Genomic DNA, 21,984 nt, shown 5'->3' with positions numbered 1-21,984 from the left:
AGATAAGGTTAATATAGTTAATATATATAATATAATAACTATATTAACTATATTAACCCTAATATAATTTTAGGGTTAATATATTTAATATAGGTGGCGGCGGTGTAGGGGGATTAGATTAGGGGTTAATATATTTAATATAGGTGGTGGCGGTGTAGGGGGGTCAGATTACAGGTAAAAGAGCTGATTACTTTGGGACAATGCCCCGCAAAAGGCCCTTTTAAGGGCTGGTAATAGAGCTGGTTACTTTGGGGCAATGCCCCGCAAAAGGCTCTATTCAGGGCTATTTGTATTTTAGTTTAGGGTAGGGACATTTTATTATTTTAGGGGGTAATACATTTATTATAGGTGGCGGCAGTGTAGGGGGATTAGATTAAGGGTTAATCATTTTAATATAGGTGGTGGCGGTGTAGGGGGATTAGATTAGGGGGTAATCTAGTTAAAATAGGTGGCAGCGGGATAGGGGGCTCACATTAGGGGGTAACAATTTTAATATAGATGGCGGTGGTGTAGGGGGATTACATTAGGGGTTAATAATTTTAATGTAGGTGGCGGCGGTGTAGGGGGATCACATTAGGGGGTTAGACATTTAATGTAGGTGGCGGCGGGGTCCGGGAGCGGTGGTTTAGGAGTTAAACACTTTATTGGGGATTGCGGTTGACAGGTAGATAGACATTGTGCATGCGTTAGGTGTTAGCTTTTATTTTGCAGGCAGTTTAGGGAACTACGGGGCTCCAATACTCAGCGTAAGGCTTACTACGCTTGCATTCTGTGGTGAGGTGAAAATGGAGTAAGATTTCTCCATTTTCGCCACGTAAGTCCTTACGCTGTATATTGGATACCAAACTGCGCGGGTTTGGTATACCTGTCTATGGGCCAAAAAACTACGGCCGAAGGCAGAAATATACGAGCGTAACTTCTATGTTACGCCGTATATGTGATACCAAACCAGCGCAAAATTTGGCGTCGCCGGCTTTTGCGGGCGACGCTGCATATCGGATCAGGCCCCTGATGTGTTCAGCTAGAGGCCAGTAGTGCATTGTTGCTCCGTCAACAAAAGGTAAAGAGAAAATTAAGCAAATTAAAAGAAGTACATTGGAAAGTTGTTTAAAATTGATTGCTCCTGAATAATAAAAGAAAAGGAATATTAAACCCAGATTTTTTAATTAATTATTCAGATAGAGCATGCAAGTTTAAGCAACTTTCTTATTTACTCCTATCATCAATTTTTCTTTGTTCGCATGCTATCTTTATTTAAAAAGCTGGAATGTAAAGCTTAGGAGCTGGCCTAGTTTTGGTTTAGAACCTGGGTTATGATTGCTTTATTGGTGGCTAAGCAAGCTCTATCCAGGGTGCTGAACCTAAAGTGCACAAACTCCTAAGCTTTTTAATATCTACAATATCAATGCAAACTGGGTCTTCTTGGCTATTGAATGCCCTCTTCATGTATAATTATGTAGATGCTGTTTTCACCTGTAATATGCACATGTAAGTATCTATTTATTTATTTTTAAAAATTCCACTCTGTGGAAAGCATTTCGCTCTTATGTTCACTAATTTATATGACAACTTTTTCAAATAAATTACCTTTTCTTAAAGGAACAGTAAACAAACACCTTTTAATTACAAGATTTCTCTGAAGTTGTGCAATGTATTAATATATTAGGTAAGTGTAAAAACGTGTTTAACACCTTGTTTATTTAATAGCCAGACTCCATGATCTCTGCTGAACCCAATTTAAGAGAGATATGTAGCAGGTTTAGGCTTGTGGAACCTTTGAGTGTTTAAAACTGGGGCCCACAGTTTTCAGACTTTAAGGGACAGTGAACCCAATTTTTTTCTCCCCTTTAATGTGTTCTCAATGATCCATTTTAAACACGGGGGTGTATTAAGTTTGTTACATAAAACTCCTTTTCTTTTCTTTTCTTTTAGCATTTAAATAGTTGATTCGTCCTGTGGTATCCCTAGCTCTAGTGAACGTTTCTATAGTATAGAGCTATAGATAAACTGTGATAACATATTTAGCAGAAGAAATTATACTCCCATTTGGGGTTTAGGGGAGATTAAAAGTTAATGTTCAATTATTCTTTGGTAAACATACAGAAATAATAAAAAGAAGCACATGTTTGTACAGAAAATGATAAAATAAAGAAAGCTGATTTCCCTGCAAGAGCAACCTATTTTAATAGGTAGTTGTTTGAAAGAACAAAAACAGCTATTTAACCCCTTTCTGTCGGTACTTATTTGTTATATCCGAACAAAGTTCTGATGTAAACAAATAAGTAAAATTTGAAATCACGTTATCGTACATGCGATAGTGTGATTTCAATGATGGGATCAGGTCTGGGGGGAGTGCCTATGATGCTAGGCATGCCCTCCAGTCCGTGATCCCATTTAGGAATCTGTAGCTGCTTCAGAACAGTAGAACGGATAGAACGTTCCATGAGGTCCTTACGGCGCTAAAGCCCAGCGCAGTTAGGACCGCATGGAACATGCTAATGGCAGGAAGGGCTTAATATACAAAAATAAAACTAAAGTAGCAATATCTGCTATATTTTATACTCTGTAGCTGGTAAAACAAGTCATTGGAAACATATTAAGGGAAAAACAATTTTACAGTATACTGACGTCCCTTTATATAGCAAATATATAGCAAACTTGTTGTTCTATATATAATTATTATCATATGACAATGTTAACGTGTTTACTTTTCCTATAGTGAAACGTGAATTGCCATGGCATAACAATGCAGTCTTATCTCTTTATCTTTTATATATCGGTTTACATTGGAAAGAAAACAATAATATAGGAAAAAGAAACAACCCTCCCCCAACCATTGCCTTTGTTCTTAGTTTTGCCTTTTGTCAGTTGTAAACATTCTAAGAAACAGGGCAATTGCCTTCTTGGCCTTAAAGCAATCTTCAAGTTAATGGTCTGCCAAATTGATGCACTGGTATCTATTTTCTTTTTGCTGCAATGTATTTTTTCAATTTAACCCAATTCAGTAACAAATCTGCAAATATGTCATTCAATGAGTGATTGCTCATTTTTATTCTTTGTTATTAACAGACAAGTAAGCATTGTCAACTTCCTCGGCTGATACAGCAGATGTAACATCTTGATATGACAATAGCCTCTAAGCTTTCAGCTGCTGTTTATTGGGTAAGAAAACAACTCACTTGTCACAATCTCTTACATGTCATTTTATACTGACTATTTCAAATAATTTGTTTTATAAAGGTTCAGTGAGGAGCAGGAAATAAAGAAGTGTAAAATATAAACTGAGTTTTCACAATATTAAAAATATTGTTCTTTCACGAAAAACAAAAGAATACTTTCAAATTCCAATGAATAAAAAAATTCAAATAATGCCCCATTCATATTTATGTATATTAGAATTATTTTCTTTTTCCATGGAATAGACAGATATATAGTGACATTCTGCTAAATTCACTATTAATAATTTACTAATAGACCTCAGCTGTCTCCCCCCACATTACATTAAAAAAAAATAGATTAGCCAAAAAAAAAAAAAAAATGTAACTCATAATCTAACTATTAATCCACCATCATTTTCTTCTTCTTTTTTTTTTTTTTTTTTTTTTGCACCAACCACTAGTATCCAATACAAGGAAAATTTGGATGACTGTATAAACCCTTCATTTTTAAACACACAAAGAGAATCTACCACCTTAAAGGGACAAACAACCCAAGAATTTTCTTTCATAAGGGATTTACACTTTAACTATCTTCACAGGTACCTGCTACCCAAATGCTCCCACTTTACCTTTAGTTTGGTAACCCCTTTTACCCAATTTTCATATACCAATAATGACAGACACAGATTTGGCGTTAGAAAAGGTCACATTTATTAAATTCAAATCTAAATTATGAAAAATGAGCGATCCTCAACTACTAGGATAATAACATATCCTTAATCCAATTTGGATTTGAATTGATAACACAATTCATGCAACAGCATGACGAGAGAACTGGGCGTCCCCACGTAACCAAGGAGCGTGACCGCGCGCAACTCAGGGGCGTCAATTTGCTAGTAACGGGCCGAAAGGTCTGCAGACTAGGAGGGCTTGTGGGTTTGACCGACAGACCAATACCCCGCCCCCGTACCCTACACACCTCCCCCCATTACTGCATTACCCACGTGCCAGGACGCCCACTTCCCGCCGCGTCATGAAATATACCACTAAAAATGCCATGATTTCTCTATGCCATCCACCAGCTCTGACCGACAGACCAGTAGCTGATTTCCTGCTTCGTGGCAAAAAAACCCTTAAGGGGCGCTACACGGGCGGTCTTAATCTGAGTGGCGGAAACACCACAGCATCTGCCCTTAGCCGTGTCGCTTGTGATCGCTCTTGTGCGTGACCTCTTCCTTGGGCTAGGCTTCGTCATTTCTAGGGAGGGAGGGAGGGAAAAAGAAAATAATTATTGTGAGCTCCAAGCATTGTGCAATCATCTTTATAGGCAGTTAATTTCCTCAACTCCTGTTCATACCCCCTCTCCCCCTCCTGGCCAATCCCTGTGCTAGCCTATTTAGGATCAGCTAGTTGCAGCTTATCTACACTGCCCATCCCTTCTTCTATTGTCCTGCTATAGCTGTGCTATCCAAAGGAAGGGGCTACGCCTAGCCCCCAACCCCCTATAACCTTCCCAGTCAGTATAGTCAATCTCCCTTAAGCTGTTCCTCTCCTATTTTAGTCGATACACTTTGCTAAGGGATTTACACTTTAACTATCTTCACAGGTACCTGCTACCCAAATGCTCCCACTTTACCTTTAGTTTGGTAACCCCTTTTACCCAATTTTCATATACCAATAATGACAGACACAGATTTGGCGTTAGAAAAGGTCACATTTATTAAATTCAAATCTAAATTATGAAAAATGAGCGATCCTCAACTACTAGGATAACATATCCTTAATCCAATTTGGATTTGAATTGATAACACAATTCATGCAACAGCATGACGAGAGAACTGGGCGTCCCCACGTAACCAAGGAGCGTGACCGCGCGCAACTCAGGGGCGTCAATTTGCTAGTAACGGGCCGAAAGGTCTGCAGACTAGGAGGGCTTGTGGGTTTGACCGACAGACCAATACCCCGCCCCCGTACCCTACACACCTCCCCCCATTACTGCATTACCCACGTGCCAGGGCGTCCACTTCCCGCCACCAAAAGAGGACCCTCTTGCCGCCAACCAAAGCACACCTAGTGACCTTTTCTTACCTTGTAAGGGTCTTTACGATGGCCCTCAGATCTCAGACCTCAGAACAGATCATAATAGCCTGGTTTACATTTTTCCTACTCTTGTCGGATCATAACAGATCATAACAGCCTGATTTACCTTTTTCCTACTCTTGTCGGATCATAACAGATCATAACAGCCTGGTTTACCTTTTCCTACTCTTGTCGGATCATAACAGATCATAACAGCCTGGTTTACATTTTTCCTACTCTTGTCGGATCATAACAGATCATAACAGCCTGGTTTACCTTTTCCTACTCTTGTCGGATCATAACAGATCATAACAGCCTGGTTTACCTTTTCCTACTCTTGTCGGATCATAACAGATCATTACAGCCTGATTTATCTTTTTCCTACTCTTGTCGGATCATAACAGATCATAACAGCCTGGTTTACCTTTTCCTACTCTTGTCGGATCATAACAGATCATAACAGCCTGGTTTACATTTTTCCTACTCTTGTTGGATCATAACAGATCATAACAGCCTGGTTTACCTTTTCCTACTCTTGTCGGATCATAACAGATCATAACAGCCTGGTTTACATTTTTCCTACTCTTGTCGGATCATAACAGATCATAACAGCCTGGTTTACCTTTTCCTACTCTTGTCGGATCATAACAGATCATAACAGCCTGGTTTACATTTTTCCTACTCTTGTCAGATCATAACAGCCTGGTTTACCTTTTTCCTACTCTTGTCGGATCATAACAGATCATAACAGCCTGATTTACCTTTTTACTACCCTTGTTGGATCATAACAGATCATAACAGCCTGGTTTACCTTTTTCCTACTCTTGTCCGATCATACAGATCAAGGCACCAGCATTGTAAAGAAATAGGCGGCCCCACGTGACTAAGAAGTTGTAGGACATAGCAAATAACACAAGGTTTGAAGAGCAGGCGAGCATGTTATTTTTACCGGCAGACCACCACTCAATGTCCATCCTTCCTGTGTGACACTATCCCTCCAAGACAGAGACCAGACTAGTTCAGTCCCCACCCATTTTAGCTTGAACCAGCTGAATATTTATTTTACCTGCTCCTGTAGCTCAATTGAAGGAACCAAACCTATGTCGTTCCCACCCAGGTGTATAATTAAGATATCGGGTAGACCCCACTTTCTCGTAGAGATCTGTGCTGTCCCAAATAACTGGTTTCATTTCATCCCTCTCTTCCCAATCAACCTACTTCCTGCTTCTTTAGAACTAAAACCTTAGTTTGCTCCCTGTCTGGTTGCAGCTGTGTGTGAAGCTGCCCAGTGCACGTAGGAGTGTCTGATTATCCATAATCTTGTGGCTCTACCTGAAATGTACACACCAAACAACACATTATCACCACAACGTAACCTAGCTTCTCCACTACTAATGAAAAAACCCTTTTGAACTGGAACCTGGTTAAACTACTACCATTCTTGTGCCTAAAGAACATGACGCCCTTAGCAGGGGCTACACCTAAATAGCCTCTCACATGTGAAACAGGACATATTTACCCCCTGTTGCTTTAGAAGTTATCCAAGCCCCTTTCCCTTCCCTATCTGTCTGATCTTCATATGAATATTAGTCCTGATTCTACAGGCATTCCATCCTCAATGCTTTCCCAAAGCCAGCATAAATATTGTCGCAAAAATTGTATTCTCGAAACCAGCAGTACAAACCTTGTTTAAAATTTTTTCTAAGATTTCCAATCTCTCCGCTGACCAACCTCTAACCCTTTTCCTAACCAGGAATCTTTTTTGTCGCATCCACTTCCTCCAACAGCTGCGCAAAGGAGATTCCTGCCATTACAGTGCTTAAGTTGCCTTTCTTGATACCTGCGTGCCTAGGTTATACCAAATTGTCCAAAAATATCCATGTCCGTGTTGTCAATGATTGTCTGACCAAACCATTGATTACCTCTAATTGCTCCCAATCTGCCAAAGATAAATGGGGCAATCCTTGCCTTTCTGCGCCGCATTGGGTGCAAGCTTCCTAAAGGCCTCCCATTTAAACCTTGATAAAGCATCAGCTACGACATTCTTAACTGCTGGTATGTGTTTATAACTTTATATTATGCTCTAAACATTTTAAAACTAGAGGCTGCGTGAATGCTATGGCCTGAGGGGAAGATGCTGATAGGTTATTTAATACAATTACAACTCCTCTATGTCAGACTGGAACAAAATGCTTTTGTTAGCCAATTCTTTCCCCCATAGTTTTATCGCTGTCACAATTGGGAAAGATTCAAGTAACACCAACCCTTTTCATGCCAAGCCTGCGGCCACTTACCCACGCATCTTCTGCCATCCAAATAAGCCCCAAACCCTGCCCTTCCTGCAGCATCTGTATATAACCGGATTTCATTAGCTGTCAACTTCTGCTCCCAAATCCTGATGCCATTAAAACTACTTAGGAAATGATCTCATACTTTTAAATCCCCTTTTTATTGACTGTTCAGTCAAATCATGTGACTAGGCTTTACAACCCCTCTGGTACTCACTTCCAACCTTCTTTTAACGATTCTTCCCACTGGAATCACCCTGCATGCAAAATGTAACAGCCTCAGTAATTTCTGCATATTCCAAGTGATACCTTCTTTTATAAATTACCTGCCGTATGGCCTCCCTTATCTTCACAACCTTATCTTGGGGCAATCTGCAATGGGGATTACTGAATAACTCTAAATGCCTAGAAAGAATAACTTAGAACAGGGACACCCTGATTTGTCATCTGCCACTGGAACCCCCATCTCTACAAACATTTTCAGCAGTACATTAAGAACTCTATCACATTCTCCTGTACACTTTCTACCTACTACCATGAAGTAATCAAGGTAATGCACGATACTACTCTCACCTGCCCTTCTCTCTACCAGCCAATGCAAAAGTGCTGGACATTTCAAAATCCACACAAGATATAGCGCACCCCATAGGCAGATATTTGTCAATATAAAACTTGCCCTCAAATTTTCATCCCATCAAAACAAAACTTTTTGGCTTTATAGGTAGTAATCTGAATGCAGATTCCATATCAACTTTTGCTAAATCAGGACCCAGCCTGCCAACCTAACCAAATTTACTGCCTGGTCAAATGCTGGTAGGATACTGATGCATAATTTACTGACTGACCCTTAGGGTAGGATAATCGCTGAATCATTCAGAATTTACCAGCCTCTTTTTTGGTAACCACCCCAAAGATAATTTAATCAAATTCTTTAGCTGTTTGTCATTAAAGGGGGGGCCTGCCATCCTTCCTAAGGCTACCTCCTTCCCTAGTTTTTCTCTCAAAACTTCTGGGAATTTGTAAGAACCCCCCATATGCCATCCATGTAACAATCAGCGATCAAATGCAAATACCTCATCATCCCTTTTGTCTGTGCATAGAAAGCAAAACCTATAACCCATTCAGGGCCTTCTCAGCGTTTTCCACTAATTTTGTCTTTAAATGCCTAGATAACGGCAGCAACCTTGTTGCTGAGACTTCATCATCTGCATCATATTCCTGATCAGATTGTTCTGTATCCTTATCCTTTAAACCCCCGTTCTCTCCCCTCCATTAGATATTTTGCTTAATAGAATATTTCAGCTGTGTATTCAATAAATATGAGTACAGTTTAGGAGTGCCCTCCCAATGAGATTATTTATGGATTATGAATATTAATAACAACAATAAAATTATTGTCAGCAATACCCCCAATTCACATAGTAGAATCTTAGCAGTGCACCCCAGAAAATTGTTATATAATTCCAGAAGCGCACTCCAAAATCACACTATTGAGATATTTAGCAATTAATGACAACAAGCTTACTATCAAATATCAAATTAAATAAATAAATATCCCAAATTAAAATATTTGCTTATTTCTGAACAGGTTGTTTTTATAAACACAGTGATTATATGTATGCAGTAAATAGACTATTGGTTATGACCATATATATAAATTGATTATTACCATATAAAAATTATAATATAAAGTAAGGTTAATTAGATTAATTAATATTCAATTAAATCGCCTGTATCCTGGATATGGTCACGTTATTATTAGGAAATGACTTTACCTCAAAATAACTTAACTATAAAATATCACCATTTAATGTTACTAGATAGAACAATTTATGATTAGCCAGTAACCTTAACGAATTTGGAATATGGCTTATATAACATATAGCTAGTAAATATTAAAGCTACTATAATTTCCAGGAGGTATAATTTAGCTATCTAACCGAAATAGTTATATATGACTTAAATTAGGGCTCAACAATCCCAGGAGCCTGAGAGCCACTGGCTCCTAGAATTTTTGCCCCCGGCTCCTAAAGGGTTATTATCCATATATCTATATACAAATCTAACTGTCTGGCTCCAGAAGATATGCCTGGCTCCTAAATATTATTACTGGCTCCTAATTTTAAACAAACATGTAAAAACACTGACTAAATAATCAACCAGAGCATTTTATACCTATTAACAATTCAATATATCAACAAGTACAGCATAATGAGTCTGATCTGGCCACAATCAATTTCAAAACATTTACCAGTAACTAAAAATAGCTTATGAGTATAAAAAACAAAAACCCTTTCTACAGTGGTAAATTGAATCAATGCTAGCATGAATATTATATAGGATACAATGATCTATTTGATATTAAATTATAGATATAAAATACACTATTAAATCACAGCTTTAAGCTGTAGAACCTATTTATACATTACCAGCTAGAAATGTAACAATGAATGAGACTTCAGTATACAAAGTTCTTTCCCAATTTCTTAGCAATTATCCTGTTCCTTGGAGCCATTTCTGCAACAAAGAAAACTGCTCTGCTCTGAAAAAAGAAAATAATTATTGTGAGCTCCAAGCATTGTGCAATCATCTTTATAGGCAGTTAATTTCCTCAACTCCTGTTCATACCCCCTCTCCCCCTCCTGGCCAATCCCTGTGCTAGCCTATTTAGGATCAGCTAGTTGCAGCTTATCTACACTGCCCATCCCTTCTTCTATTGTCCTGCTATAGCTGTGCTATCCAAAGGAAGGGGCTACGCCTAGCCCCCAACCCCCTATAACCTTCCCAGTCAGTAAAGTCAATCTCCCTTAAGCTGTTCCTCTCCTATTTTAGTCGATACACTTTGCTAAACAATGTTCCAATATACTTATTTTTTCTAATTTCTTCCATTTTATCTGCATCATTTGTTGAAGGGCCTAGCTGAACACATAGGGCTACATTTATCAAGCCCTTTTCCCACGTTGACTGCAGGTTCACACACGCAAACCTGCAGTCAGGATTTATCAAGCAGCTGCTTCCCTGTCCTGTTCTCCACCTCTTAGGTGGAAAATTTCAAGCTCCCCAGTCTCGCCTGAGCACTTGTGTGCAATGGTAAATGAAGCAAGATTGTTGCCCGCCAGAGGAGAAGTCCGGCTGAAAGGGGTGAATATGTACGCCCCTGTCTGCCTGTTGATGATAAATGGAGCAAATAAGATAAGCTATTGAGAAGAGACATATATGTGCAACCACCCATCTAGCGATCTAACAGTAGTGCTTTGGTGCTCCAGGGCCTAAGTATGCTTTTCAACAAAGGATTCCAAAAGAATGAAGTTTAATTTTTACTGTCACTATAAACACAGTTATGTGCAAGCAACAGTGCAATCACAAAGGATACCAAGAAAACAAAACACGTTAGATCATAGAGGTGAATTGGAAAGTTTTTTTTAAATTGCATACTCTGTCTAAATCATAAAAGGGATACTGAACCCAATGTTTTCATGATTCAGATAGAGCATGACATTTTAAGCAACTTTCTAATTTACTAATTTAATTTCTTTGTTCTCTTGCTATCTTTATTTTAAAAGCAGGAATGTAAATCTTAGCAGCCAGCCCATGTTAGGTTCAGTGCCATGGATAGTGCTTGCTTATTGGAGGATTACATTTACCCACCAATAAGCAAGCATAACCCAGGTTCTCAAACAAAAATGGGCCGGCTCCTATGCATCACATTCCTGCTTTTTAAATAAAGATTGTAAGAGACCAAAGTAAAATTGATAATAGGAGTAAATTAGAAAGTTGCTTAAAATTGCATGCTCTATATGAATCATAAAAGAAAAAAATTGGGTTTAGTGTCCCTTTAAAAAAAAGAAAGTTATGTAACAAACAAATACAAGAGACATTAAAAACTTTCACTTTTTCATGCAATGAGCATCTGGTATAGAACATTAAAGGGACATTGTACACTAGATTAGTCTTTGTATAAATGTTTTGTAGATGATCCATTTATATGGCCCATACAGGTTTTTTCTTCTTTTTAACAATGTATAGTTTTGCTCATTTTTAAATAAAATTGTGCTGATTTTCAGATTCCTAGCCAAGCCCAGACTGTTGTCCACCTACTCCAGCTTGCTCATGTGTGTGTAAAGGGTCTTTTCATATGCATGGGAGGGGGAGTGTCTGCTCTTTTTTATTTTCCAGCCCATTGCAATGGGTGTCCTAGACTTAAAGTGAAGGTTAACTTTGATGAATCAGTGCCCTGTTTGTAAAAATACTATTAAAAGCAGGGGCACTTTCTACCATAGGCCTATAACATTGGTAAATATTTATGCTCCTAATGTAAACCCTACCCCTTTCTTTCACATGCTCAGTAACAAAATATTAGAGTTGGCCAAGGGCAGCCTGGTCCTGGGGGTGATTTTAATTTAGCAATTAATCCATCATTAGACTGCTCCTCTGGCACGTCCTCAGTTCCTAACAAAATGCTGAGAAAAATTAAACACTTTCTTTCACAACTAGTATTACATGACACCTGGCGACTCCAACACCCGGACAAGAGGGACTACACGTTTTATTCCAAGCTTCACCATTCATATACAAGAATTGACTACATTTTTACTGATGTCACCAGCCTTTCTTTCGTCACATATACCAACATCCACCCTTTAACTTGGTCCGACCACGCTATAATTAGCTGCCAATTCCAATGGCCCTCCTCTTCCCCCTCCTCTTCCATGTGGAGTCTAGATGACTCCCTCCTTAGAGATCCCCTGGTCTATGTCCAAGTGCAGAAAGCACTAACTGAGTACTTCCAGAGAAATGATACCCCTGAAGTAGATATACATAGTATCTGGAACGCACATAAGTGCGTAATCAGAGGCGAGCTCATCGCCATTAAGGCCGCCAAGACAAAGCAACAACACATATACCTAAATTCTCTACTAGAACATATAGCTAAATTGTAGGAGATACATAAAATGTTCCACTCAAACACCTCTCTTTTAGATAGCATCACACATAAACAAAACCAGCTCCGCCTTCTTCTGGGCTCCGAAGCTAAAAATAAAGCTCTATTTCTGAGAAAGGTCTACTATGAAGGGGAAAACAAACAAGGTAGAATGCTGGCTCGTCAGCTTAAGAAAATAAATAATAGGCAGTGTATAATGGGTGTTCGGGGTATAGATGGAGTTGTGAGGTCTTCTACTACCGACATTTCTTTAGCTTTTAAGGAATATTATGATAATCTATATAACATAAGACGAGGCTCAGAGGACCCCAGCCCTGAGGAAATAGGCAACTACTTATCTGACTTGAACCTCCCTAAACTGTCTAATGATCAAAAGTTAGAACTTGACGCCCCATTCACAGAGGTAGAGCTTCTCAGAGTTATATCCTCTCTTCCTTCAGGCAAGGTCCCGGGTCCGAACGGATTCGGGAACTCTTACTATATACAATTTAAAGAACTATTGTCTCCATATCTTCTCAGGTACTATCTTAGCATAGACGAGAATAAGGTCTTTTCCCCGACAACACTACGAGCACATATATCGGTCATCTCAAAGCCCAACAAATCCCCAGATTTAATAGCTAACTACGCCCAATCTCACTTATCAATACAGATATAAATATTTTCGCAAAAATAATCACGAACCGTCTCAATCGCTTCCTCCCTGATCTCATCCACTACGACCAAGTAGGATTTGTTCCAGGACGGGAGGCAAGGGATAATACTGTCCGTAAAATTCATCTAATTTGGCATATCACTAATAATAAAATTCCCTCAGTATTAATTTCAACAGATGCGGAGAAGGCCTTCGACCGCGTCAATTGGTCATACCTGAAGGCGTCCCTAGAGGCCTTCGGTCTTAGTTCCACCACTATATAACGAATATTTGCACTATATGCTTCCCCAAGCACCTGTATACTAATAAATGGCTCTCTATCCCCCCCAATAGAAATTAAAAACGGTACGCGCCAGGGTTGCCCTCTATCTCCCTTACTCTTTGCGCTTCTTATCGAAACTCTCGCTTCCAACATTAGGGGTAATGCTGACATTTCAGGTATCACTATAGGTCAGGATATTTACAAACTATCTCTTTTCGCTGACAATATCTTATTTACCCTTACCAATCCGGAAAAATCGATCCCTTCCCTCTTGTCAGAGCTTGCCACTTTTAATAAACCTACTGACTTCTTAATAAATCAGAGTAAATCTGAGATCCTAGAATTCGAGCTCCCTCCAAGCTCAGTAGAATTTTTTAAAGATAGTTGCCCTTTGAGATGGTGCAGTGGTGCCCTGAGGTACCTGGGTATATATCTCCCTAAATCATATGATAAGCTATTCCAAGTTAACTTCCTCCCAATTAAAACCGCAATAATGAGAGATTTATCATCCTGGAGTTCAAAAAAACATTCTTGGTGGGGTTGGATAAACACTATAAAAATGAATATCTTCCCTAGACTCCTCTACATCATGGGAGCACTTTCAATTCCTCTTCCTCCTAAATATCTCTCACAGGTCCAGAATTTATTCAATGCATTTGTATGGAATAAGAAGCCAGCACGAATAAACAAAACTACCATGTCTCTACCGAGATCCCATGGTGGGTTGGGCTTACCCAACTTAGAAAAATACAGAAATTCCATCTTCCCACAGAGAATCCTAGACTGGAGGGTAGGCACTTTGCAGAGAAGGTGGGTACATCTAGAAGAACATCTAAACCCTGTCTTTCCACTTGCTAGCCTGTGCTGGTGCACGGACTTCTCAGAGAAACTCAAACAGCTGACTAACCCTATTACTAAGGAACCTGCCTTACAGTGGGAACTTACCTCCAGGCACAACCCGTGCCTGTCCTTCAGCCCGGGCCCTCTGACATCTCTATTACACAACTCTGACTTTTCCCTGACACCACTAATTAACTCAACATCTCCATCCCTGATATTAGGTGACATACCTATATACAGTGTAAACATAAACGAATCTGTATGCACACAGGACCAACTAATAAACAGGGGCTTTGACTGGGCGCATTATTGGTTCTCCTACAGATGACTACACCACTATATCTTTACCCACAAACTTAAAAATAACTTCCAGGTAACTTACCATATTCCATAGAGATGTGGGAGAGAGAATATTGGTCCCCAGATAGTGACCAATATATTTTTGAACACAAAAAAATATTCTACCTCAGCCAACATCTTAGAAACCAACTATAAAATCCTACACTGCTGGTATTTAACCCCCCATAAACTTCATCGCCTTTTTCCCAACACTAGTAACAAATGCTGGAGGTGTGGTCATCTAGGGAGTGGAATGGGGCACATGTGGTGGTTGTGCTCTCAAATAAACCACTACTGGTACGAGGTCATACATGAAAAGGAAACAATCATGCAGACTTCCACACCCCCTGATCCCCAGATCTGGCTATTGAATAGACCTACACGATTGCCCTGTAAATCCCTTATCCTCCTGTTTCAGATTTTTGTTAATAGCATTAGAATGTTATTAGCTAGACTATGGAAGTCAGAAGAGATTCCCACATTGGGTTTATGGAGGGCCAAGGTCTCTGAGCTGCTGGAGTTAGAGGAATATTCTGCTTACAAGAGAGGCCTTACAGAAAATGTCATTATGATACACGCTATATGGGATGATTATATTAAAGGGACACTGAACCCAAATTTTTTCTTTTGTGATTCAGATAGAGCATGACATTTTAAGCAACTTTCTAATTTACTCCTATTATCAAATGTTCTTTATTCTCTTGGTATCTTTATTTGAAATGCAAGAATGTAAGTTTAGATCCCAGCCCATTTTTGGTGTCCTTGCTGATTGGTGGATAAATTCATCAACCAATCAAAAACTGCTGTCCAGAGTTCTGAACCAAGAAAAAAGCTTAGATGCCTTCTTTGTCATATAAAGATAGCAAGAGAACAAAGAAAAATTGATAATAGGAGTAAATTAGAAAGTTGCTTAAAATTGCATGCTCTATCTGAATCACGAAAGAAAATTTTTGTGCTCAGTGTCCCTTTAAGACCATAAATAACTCCTCTAGCTAACTGTGACCATGTAGGGAACTAACGGGCGCAATGCCTAGCACTAGTACTGCAACCTTAGTAGAGTAATTTATCTTTTTACCATTATGATTGATACTCAGAGGCTAGACGCATTTTACTTTTATTTTTATTCTATTTTATTTCAGATTATTCCATAGTGCTTTACTATACTTCATTAATTGCTATACTCTTTTTTATCCTACTTAGTTTTGTTTCCAAATTCTGTTTACAAAATACTAGAGTCTGTGTTACCGTGTAAGATTTGTTATTCTTGTAATGTTCATTGATATGTACTGTACACTGAACTCTTGCCAATAAAAGAATTTAAATAAAAACAGGGGCACTTTCATTCATCAAAGTTTACATTTCCCCTTTTTTGTACAAATACCTTTTATTCTTGAAGCTTATCCAGCGCTTCCCCCAGCCCGTCACAAGTCTCTTCATACTTCACCAATGATGAATCCGGCTTCCTCCAATCACAGCTTCCCCCCCAGAGAAAAAATTGCCCGATTCTTCATTAGTGATGTATATAGAGCAGTGCTTTCCAAACTGTGTGTCGGGACACACTAGTGTGTCGGCAGCAGTGTGCAGGTGTGTCCCTGCTTCAGCACAAATTTTTTTTAATTGAATTTTTTTTAGTTTCTGACTTTCCGCCTGCCTGCTACGCATATCACATGGTTGACACGTGATTGATACCTAGTGGGTCACAGATCATCTTAACCTATTGGCGCAGCTCAGTGGGAACTGAAACTATTCCGATTGGCGGCACATTGGCTCCTGACTGCACGTGTAGTCTCCTTAATTGGCTCGTGACTGCACATGTAGTTAGTGAGTGGGACAGCAGTGTGTTTGCAGTGTGGGCAGTAGTCAGTCGGACTCGCAGAGCTCTGAGGGCAGCAGCTTAAACGCTGGGCTAAAGTCAGAAGTCAAAGTGGGTTTTTTCTGCAGCTAGCTCCCAGTAGTGCATTGCTGCTCCTGCTCTTGATATATGGATAGGAAGGGGAAGCCTAAAAATGCTTGATGATAAAATGCGAGTGTCTTTATCTAATATTCCACCAAATATTCAGAAACTGTGTTCATCCCATCAACCTCATACATCCCATTAAAATATTAAGTAGCTATTGGTGTTATTAAACTTTTTTTAATTCTTGCACATAATTACATACTGTTACTTGGTTGTAAATACATTTTGTTATTATATCATTTATGTTTGTGTCCGTATCTCTTAAAACAAGTTAGTTTAACCTCCTGTTTGCCAGTACAACTGAATTACTGTGTCGCGAAATGATGTAGGTCTAAAAAGTGTGCCACCAACATGAAAAGTTTGGAAAGCTCTGATATAGAGGCTTGTGACAGGTGGGGGAAGCGCTGGAGAGGCTTCCAGAATAAAAGGTATTTGTACAAAAATGGGGAAATGTAAACTTTGATGAATGAAAGTGCCCCTGTTTTAAATAGTATTTTTGAAAACAGGGTACTGATTCATCCAAAGTTTCCTTCACTTTAACTCATTAATAGTGCTGAACTGGAAGCTTCTAAGCAAGTTTTTAAAAGATTTTATACTGGATTTTTAGATCAGTATCTGTGCATATTCTTCTTTATAGTAGTGTCTATTACATGCAGTTATATGAAAATTGGTGTATACTGTTCCTTTAAAAGGCATTAAAGCCATTTTCTTTCTTTATTGGTTCTGAAAGAGGACATAAAGGATTTTTTTTATTGATGTTACTTTTCTGAAGAATATATAATTACTTATTCCTTACCGCTTATGTCACTGTCCATCAATAGAGCTGTAGTTTTCTTCTGTATCAGTCAGTAAGATTCAATCTCATTAACCAGATGTGCACAAACATGCAATTTCACAAATTAAGCATCTTTAATTTGACATTTTTCATAGAAACATGTATTTAATATGGTTAAATTGTGTTCTTACACATCCATAATAAAAATGTGTTGAGCTTCATGGACCTTTTTTTTTTTTCAATTATAAAAATATAATTTCAAACATTTTGTAATTTTTATCAGCAACAACCATAAGAAACACTAGGGAATTTTTTCACTAGTGCTAAATATATTAATGTTTATTAATGTGGAAATTTTATATTTCAGTACAAAATGATTAATTCTATTTTTATTACTCTGAATGCTTTACTGATATAAATAACTTATGAATGGGAAATTACAGTTTTAACATTTTCATAGCTTTAGAAAAAAATGAAATTGTACATGATATTTAGATTTTAGCATCTTCAATGGAAAATGAGAAATGTATAATTTCGTTACAGGACCTTAGACTCTAAGGTAAGAGAAGTAATTATTTTTTTATTATTAAATAATTAGAACTCCTAACATACATATAAATTTGTTATCTTGGCAAATACAGTAAAACTTCCAACAATAATAATTCATTATTTTATAAAGGATGAGTTTAAAAATGTGTAAATCATTCAAAATATTTAAATCCCAATCAATATCTAAGTGTTTGGCAGATAGAAAGGATATGGGGGCCTATTTAACAAAGGTCTGTCGCACCTGATCTGACAGTGCGGATCAGGTCCGACAGACTTCGCTGAATGCGGAGAGCAATACTCTCTCCGTATTCAGCATTGCAACATCAGCTCTTGTGAGCTGCTGGTGTAACTCCGCCCCCTGCAGATTCGCGGCCAATCGGCCGCCAGCAGGGGGTGTCAATCAACCCGATTGTACTCGATTGGGTTAAATTTCGGCGATGTCTGTCCGCCTGCTCAGAGCAGGCAGACAGGTTATGGAGCAGCAGTCTTTAGACAGCTGCTTCATAACTGGTGTTCCTGGCGAGCCTGCAGGCTCTCAAAATCCAAATATTGTAATTGACATGTCATATTAAAAATATTGTAATTGATATGTCATATTAAAAATATTGTAATTGACATGTCATATTAAAAATATTGTAATTGATATGTCATATTAAAAATATTGTAATTGATATGTCATATTAAACATATTGCAGCATTTCAAACATGGTGAGTTCTAAATCACACTTGGCTCAAGAGAGCGCTGGGATATTTTACTTGTGCTGTATACCTCTATGGTTGCTTTTTTAGTACGTTTTGGCTCATTGTCCAACTGTACTGTGAATAGGGTTGCCATATTGTGGCTTTAAGGGAGGACACTTGTGAAACATATATATCTCAGGGACTGTTTAAAGAAATGTTTGAAAATGTTCCATTATAAGAGCCATGACATATGTGCTTCACCCACCTTAAAGCGACAATATGGCAACCCTAACTGTGAAGCACTGTCCTATCAGTTTTACAGCACTGAGATTAATCTGTGCTAACCATGTTCTCCCATAGAATGGAGCATGAAAAGTGAGGAAAAAAAACTAACACCCAACAAGTCGCGCAAACCCTGTCTCATTTTCTCGAGTGAGCTAACACAACATGAAAGTTCTTCACATAGCAGAATATGTTCTATTTATTCATAAATACATATTTCTACAGTACTGTATATATATATATATATATATATTTTATGGTTTAGAGAAGGGAGAAATGACTAGGAATGTAATCCTAGTCAGTGGCGGCTCGTGGGTTATTCAAATGGGGGTTCACGGACCTATATATATATATATATATATATATATATATATATATATATATATATATATATCTCAATACATATTTAATATTATAGAGAGGTTCCCTCTGCCTTTATAAGATAGCCCCTCACCTATACCTTATATACAGATATGTAATATTATAGAGAGGATCCATCTGCATCACTCACATAGCCCCTCCCCAGTAACTTATAAATCAATACATATTTAATATTATAGAGAGGTTCCCTCTGCCTTTATCAGATAGCCCCTCACCTGTACCTTATATACAGATATATAATATTATAGAGAGGTGCCCTTTGCCTCACTCACAGAGCCCCTCCCCAGTAACTTATTAATAAATATATATTTAATATTAGAGGTCCCCTCTGCCTTACACACAAAGCCCTCTCACCACAACACACAGTAACACACAATGGCACTTGGTGAAACAGACAGAACAAAAAGTAACACAAACACACAATGGCACTTGGTGAAACAGACAGTACAAAAAGTAACATAAACACACAATGGCACTTGGTGAAACAGACAGTACAAAAAGTAACACAAACACACAATGACACACACAATAACACTTGGTGCAACACAGTGACATGCACAATAACACTTGGTGCAAAACACAGTGACATACACACACAAAACACTCAGTGGAGCACACAGTAAGACTTATGGGCACACAAAGTAACACAAACACAGTGACATACAGACAATAACACTCAATGCAATACACAGTAAGACTTATAGACACACAAAGTAACACAAACACACAGTAAGACTTATAGACACACAAAGTAACACAGACAGTAAGACTTATAGACACACAAACAGACAGTAAGACTTATAGACACACAAAGTAACACAAAGACACAGTAAGACTTATAGACACATAAAGTAACACAAACACAATTACACACACACAAAGTAAAAATGACAGAGTACTATAATTTTTGACAGTCACCACACACAATAACAAACAGTGGCACATGCACAAAATAAGACAAACATTAACACACAATGTGACAGACACAGTGGCATAAATAAACACACTAAGTGTGACACACAAACTTTTTGGCACACAAAGTAACACAGTGATGTCATATCACATGTACACAGTAACACAATGAGACACAACAACACAAGTCTACTCTATACACAGCTGTACAAACCTTAAGTTATGTGTTCTTGCTGCTCAGCCATGTTTCTTATGGGCTACACTGAAAGCAAAGCACTGAGCAGACACACTTCCTGTTACTACATAAAACATCAGTAGCATGATGGGAACTGTAGTCATTTGAGGAAAGAATGTTACGCATCAAATCATGCTTTAAAAACTACAAATCTCATATGCACTGGAAAGTAGAGGGGGTTTTTTGCTAGAAATAATAGTTCCAATTTACGGAGTCATGTTATCTGAAGGAAGGTGTAGTGATGACAGTTTGCTGCAAGTTTGTTTATGTTATGTTCAGTGCATATCAAGTCTATAAAGAACCAACATGCACTATATGTCTCACTGATGTAATCCCCATATAACAGCCTAATATTTGTATCATTTGATTTTTCACAATTACATTTTTTTTCAGCTGAACCTTGCGTGCTGCTGTTTCACTTTCAGGTTTTCTGTTACCAATCTCTTATCATTCTAGGATTTTTACTGAAAACGGCAGAATGATAGGAGATTGGTAACAGAAAACCTCAGTGAAACAGCACGCAAGGTTCAGCTTAATGCAAATGCAGAGAATCAGAGCAAGGTCTAAATACACTCACTGTAATAATAATATTGTGTCACGGAGCAGACAGAGCTAAAGCAAGCTTGAGAGACCAAGCTAAGATTCCCATTAACAGTACGCTAAGAAGATAGAAAAGTCAGACTGGGACTAACACTTTTGCACTGCCAGAAATGGATCTCACTGAGAGGGACACAGACCACTGCACTCACTCTGGCACATTTCTCAGGCCTAATACATCTAATACATTTCTCCAACACACACCGCACGCAGGGAGTAACTAGCAGGTAGGGAGCAGCTGAGATGTCAGTGAGTGGCAGCGCGCTGAGGTAAGAAGTGTCACTCAGATAAAAAAACAGTTGGCAACTATGCAGTACACTACACTCACGTCTGGTTATCACAGTAACTGAGTCAGTCACTAAAGTGCCGCCTGGGTTGTTGGACCCACTTGGTCCCATCATGAATGAGCCGGCCCTGGTTAGATCACTCAGCCCGGTCTCCTGCTTCTTCCTTTTCTGCCGCTGCCGCTGCCACTGTGATCCACAATATGGAGGGATAACATAGAGCAGGGAGGAGGGAGGGATAACACACAAGTTTAAAAAAACAGTGCTCCCCCTGCTGCCCGCCCATAGTAATGGCACTAATCGCACATTGAAAATTGTGCGATTAGCAGAGGTATAGGCTCTGTTATGGGCGGAGCAGCAGATACATAGAAAACATGACCAAAAGGATATAGCAGCCTATACCTCCTCTACCGCACGTGCGGTAGAGAGGTATATTAAAGGATTTTTTTTTTATTTTATTTAAACTGCACAATCTAGACATTTTATTTAAACTGCACAATCTAGACATTTTATTTAAACTGCACAATCTAGAACATTTTTTGGCTGAATAAATATAATTTTTCCAATAGGGGGAAATTATATTTATTCAGCCAAAAAAATGAATTTCTTTCTTTTTTTCCCTTTTCCACAGGAGGCTCACGTGCGGGAGTGCACATATGGAGGAGCCTCCACTGATCCTAGTTGTAGAAAGACAGGGATTTCAGCACTCTTTTTGAAAAAATAAAGCTCATTAGACCATAATACGTATTTAAACAGTGAATTTTTAAT

At 38.5% G+C, this 21,984-nt stretch overlaps 1 long non-coding RNA gene across 1 annotated transcript; it reads right to left on the bottom strand.

Moving 5' to 3' along the window:
- Window positions 1-3,845: 3,845 nt before the first annotated feature.
- On the bottom strand, window positions 3,846-20,373 carry LOC128660676 (uncharacterized). The gene is made up of 3 exons (XR_008402573.1): window positions 20,315-20,373; window positions 9,955-10,067; window positions 3,846-4,415 (listed from the first exon to the last, which is right to left on the bottom strand). It is a non-coding gene; the product is annotated as an uncharacterized LOC128660676 (long non-coding RNA).
- Between the last annotated feature and the right edge of the window lie 1,611 nt (window positions 20,374-21,984).

The sequence above is a fragment of the Bombina bombina genome, chromosome 5, assembly GCF_027579735.1.
Source record: "Bombina bombina isolate aBomBom1 chromosome 5, aBomBom1.pri, whole genome shotgun sequence".
Classification (NCBI taxonomy): Eukaryota; Metazoa; Chordata; class Amphibia; order Anura; family Bombinatoridae; genus Bombina; species Bombina bombina.
The sequence above is the reverse complement of the archived record's forward strand: the minus strand, read 5'-3'. Positions and strand labels throughout refer to the sequence as shown.